We start from the raw sequence: 4,877 nt of genomic DNA on the forward strand, positions 1-4,877 counted from the left end.
TCCCGTGGCAAGGACTTCCTATTTGATGGTGAGGCTCTTACAAGGAAAGCAACAGTATTCAGTATTGTCGCGACAAGGGAGGCGTGGTTCTCGCCGAAAGTACCATCATGCTGTTGTCCCTTGGAAAGCTTGGGTGCCTCACACCCTATGCTTCTTCCCCCAAACCTCATGGAGTAGGTATCTTCCAAGTCTTGAGGACTCCAGGGTAAATGGAATCATACAAAATCCCCGCCCCTCCTTGGGAAGTCACCAAACCTTGGTTTGCTTATCTGAAAAATGGGGATAAGGATACCTATCTCCAAGTAGAGTTAGGTGTATTAGGACACAGTTCAGGAAAGCGCCCAGCTCAGGGCCTGACACGGGGCACGTGTTGGTAGTTCCTTTTTCGAGGTCCCATCCTGCCCAGCTTTTCTGGGATCCCAGGAATCCATCATGCCAAAAGGTCAGCTCCGGTGAGAGGAAAACTGTGGCAGGCAGTCTACCCCATCTTGAGCCGCACCCCCTCCTCTCCCCGCCCCCTTCATCTTGAGTCGCCAGCGTCCACTACCGAACACTGCTCCCAGGGGGCGCCCATTCTCCATTTGACTGAGATCCTGCAGCCGGCCAGATTCCTCAACCTGAGGCTGCAGGTTCTGGATAGAGCCCAGGCAGCCTTGAAGGCATCCCTCTAGACATCTCAGCTGCCAGAGCAGATAGGGTTGCTTCCCACCTTTGTGCCTTCTTATCCGCCTTCTCAATCTTCCTCCTCTGCCTGGAAAACTACTCATTTCTGACCCCAAGGCCTCACCCTTGCCCCCTCTCTCTTCTCTATTTGAAACAAGAGGGTTAGAGAGCCCTGCGGAAGACCTGGTGTGTGTGGTTTTTCTGTCCGGAAGTTAACAGCGGCCACAGTACTGTGAAGTCTTAAGTTTGCAGGGACTCCTTCAGGCTGAACTGAAGCGCTCCTTGCAGTTACCCCTTTGTCAGGAAATCCTTGGCTTCAGAAGATTGTCTCCTCTATGTCCTCACTGCTTTAGCGTTGGCTTGCATGATTGTTTAGGGATTTCTCACAGGTTTTTCCCACCGCCTGTTATTTCCTTCCCCTTCTTTCCTACTTTTCTACCCAATTAACTATTCATTCTTCAGGTTTCTGTTTAAATGCCACTGTCTCTGACTGAATCTATACTTTGATAGTTAAAAAATAATAATAATACAGAGGTGCTTGGGTGGCTCAGCCGGTTAAGCGTCCGACTTCGGCTCAGGTCATGATCTTTGTGGGTTCGAGCCCCGCGTAGGCTCTGTGCCGACAGCTAGCTCAGAGCCTAGAGCCTGCTTCAGATTCTGTATCTCCCTCTCTCTCTGACCCTCCCCTGCTTACGCTGTCTCTCTCTCTCTCTCAGAAATGAAAAACATTTTAAAAAAACTTTTCAATAAATTAAATTAAAATTAAATTAAATTAAAAAATGCCACTGTCCCAGTGAAGTCTTCCTGCAATTCCCACATGAAGTTCATTTATTGACTCTTTCGCTACGTTGTAAGCCTTATGAGGTGTTCACCTCACATGTTATTAAGTGCTCTCAGCATCTTATTTGATCCTGAGAAGAATCGAATGAGGTAGAATCCCATTTTATAGATGAGGAAACTAGGGCCCAGACTGATGAGCTGTAGAGCCAGGATTCAAACCCAGAAATCCAGAGCCCATCCTAAGGACTACTGCAACATCCACAAACTGATCAAATCCAGCCAAATGTGTGTGCTTAGTTTGGCATAGCAACAACAAATCTCTCCTGCAAAAATGGATTTCCATTTTCACTTGAAATCCTGAAATGTAGCCACGCTCAGTCTCTGTTCTTTGAACAAGAAACGATGACTGGGCCTGAGCAAAAGGCTGTCGCTTTGGATAAGACGTGTGCTCCCCAGTGCAGCACAGTCCTCTCCCCGCTTGCTTCAGTCCGAACATAAACATTATCGGGCCCACTCCATTCACTGAGACAACCAGAACGAGCCTACTTAGGGTCAAGGCCATTCCTTATACTGTATGTATAGCACCGCAGTGCCAGGCTCTGTGCGTGCGCCCACAGCTGGGTGGGTAGGGGGGTGGCAGAGTGAGATTGCATATATAAGATATAGGAAGACTTTTTTTTTTAATGTTTTATTTATTTCTAGGAGAGAGAGAGAGAGAGACAGCGTGAGCAGGGGAGGGTCAGAGAGAGAGGGAGTCACAGACTGAAACAGGCTCCAGGCTCTGAGCTGGCAGTCAGCACAGAGCCCGATGCGGGGCTCAAACCCACGAACCGCGAGATCATGACCTGAGCGAAAGTCGGACACTTAACCGACTAAGCCACCCAGGCGCCCCTACAGTTTGACATTTTTACCATGAGCAGATATTTACATGGTTGTAAATATTTACATGAGTTGAAAATACTATAATTCAACTACGTTGACATTAAAATATAAAGATGATAAACCTCAAGGGGCGCCTGGGTGGCTCAGGCGGTTAAGCGTCGGATTCCCCTTGGGTCATGATCTCATGGTTTGCGACTTGGAGCCCCGTGTCAGGCTCTGTGCTGACAGCTCAGAGCCTCGAGCCTGCTTTTGATTCTCTGTCTCCCTCTCTGTCTGCCCCTCCCCTGCTCATGCTCTCTCTCATTCTCAAAAGTGAATAAATGTTTAAAAAAAAAAAAGATGACAGATTTCAAAACTCAGTGAACTCAAGGAATACGGCACTCATGAGCCCCTTTTCATTTGTACAAAAGTGATGGTTATTTTCTGTCAACCTTATTTATGCATTTTGTATAAGCCACTTTGCAAGAACGACTTAAGACCACTCAGTGGTGGTGTTTTCCTTTCTGAGGACCTAGCCTATAGGACTACAGACCAGTTTTGGAAGCAGGTCGGACCACTCAGTCTCTAGTGGGGAACTGCTAAAAAGGAAAGGAGGGCACCTGTGTGCTTTCAGAACTCTCTGCAACCTTGCATTGAATTCAGGAGCTGGAGCAGCCCATTTATCCTGAGGTTCCTTTTGAGCAGTGGCTGCTCTTCCTTCCGTATCTCTTCTGGATCTCTATAAACATTCATTGCTTCCACATCAGCCAGGATAGACTAGGTTATATTGTAGTAATAAATGATGCCCAAGTTTGGTGGCTTATAACAATGGTCTGTTTCTTGCTCATTCTGCATATCTAGCCGGGGGGGAGGGCAGTCTGCTCATTCTAGTCTCTCAGGAAACAGGCTCCATCTTTTTTTTTTTTTTAATTTTTTATTTATTTCCAAGAGAGAGAGACAGTGTGAGCAGGGGAAGGTCAGGGAGAGAGGGAGATACAGAATCTGAAGCAGGATCCAGGCTCTGAGCTTGCTGTCAGCACAGAGCCCTATGCGGGGCTCGAACCCACAAACTGTGAGATCATGACCTGAGCTGAAGTTGGACGCTTAACCGACTGAGCCACCCAGGCGCTCCGGAAACAGGTTCCATCTTGATGTGACTCCATGTGACAGTTCTGCTCACGTTGTATTGACCAGTCCATAACCTTACCTAACTTCAAAGGGGCAGAAAAAAGATCTCTCCACATGCCTGAAAGAAGAACTGGGATACTTGTGAGCAACCTCAATGCCAAATACAGCTTCTTAAGGGTCCTAGGGAAAGCTGGTGTCACCATACAGAGGATTTTCTGGGCAAACACTCAGTACAAGGTAACAAGTGAACTCTTGCTGTCTTACGGTTTGGCAACGTCCATGTGAAGTAGGGAGGAGTCTGATATACATTGAACTATAGTGGACAAGTGAACAGAAAATGCCTCTGTGAGAGGTTGATGGTCATCCCTGGGATCAATCATCACAGAAAGCAAGGTGCCCCAAAGGCTGCCTGGATCTGATTAGTGAAGATCCCAGAAGTGAAATGCTCAGCCATGGGTGTGGCTTCAGGTGGCCACAGAAACCTTCAGTAGAGGGGCGCCTGGGTGGCTTAGTTGGTTGAGCTTCCGACTTTTGCTTAGGTCACGATCTCGCGGTTCGTGGGTTCGAGCCCCGCGTCGGGCTGTGTGCTGACTGCCAGCTCAGAGCCTGGAGCCTGTTTCAGTCTGTGACTCCCTCTCTCTCTGACCCTCCCCTGCTCACCCTGTCTCTCTCTCTCTCTCCTAGAAATAAATAAAAAAAAAAAATTAAAAAAATTAAAAAAAAAAAAAAGAAACCTTCAGTAGAGCTCTTGCTAGTGTTCCCAGAGAATCTGATGTCAACAGTAAGCTGAGTTTCTCCTGGTAGCATGGATTATCATGTAGCATGGACTACCGATAGAAATTTCTCCCCGAGCCTCTTCAAATTTATCATGTAGATAATATGACATTTCTTTTTGCAGCTGTTCCCTTCCATTTGGGAGTGAGAATCTATGCTCTAAGTGGGTTCCTGCACCAAGGGCTCAGGACATAGTAAGAGTCCCCACCCTTTTTTTTTCATTTTTTAAAAATGTTTATTTATTCTTGAGAAAGAGAAAGAGAGCATAAGCGGGGGGAGGGCAGAGAGAGAGGGAGACACAGAATCCAAAGTAGTTTCCAGGCTCTGAGCTGTCAGCAGAGTCTGATGTGGGGCTCGAACTCATGAACAGTGAGATCATGACCTGAGCCAAAATCGGACACTTAACTGACTGAGCCACCCAGGCGCCTCTCCCCACCTTTTTAAAATGTAAGCTCTGTGCCCAATATGAGACTGACACTCATGACCCAGAGATCAAGAGTCGCATGCTCTACCAGCTGAACCATCCAGGCACCCTTAAAAGGTTCCCTTTTTAAGATGCTAAATTTTAGGGGTGCCTGGGTGGCTCAGTCAGTTAAGTGTCCTACTTCAGCTCAGGTCATAATCTTGCGGTTTGTGGGTTCGGGCCTCACATTGGGCTCTGCACTGACGGC

This window comes from Crocuta crocuta, unplaced genomic scaffold (assembly GCF_008692635.1).
Source record: "Crocuta crocuta isolate KB4526 unplaced genomic scaffold, BGI_CrCroc_1.0 scaffold73, whole genome shotgun sequence".
NCBI classification, from domain to species: Eukaryota; Metazoa; Chordata; class Mammalia; order Carnivora; family Hyaenidae; genus Crocuta; species Crocuta crocuta.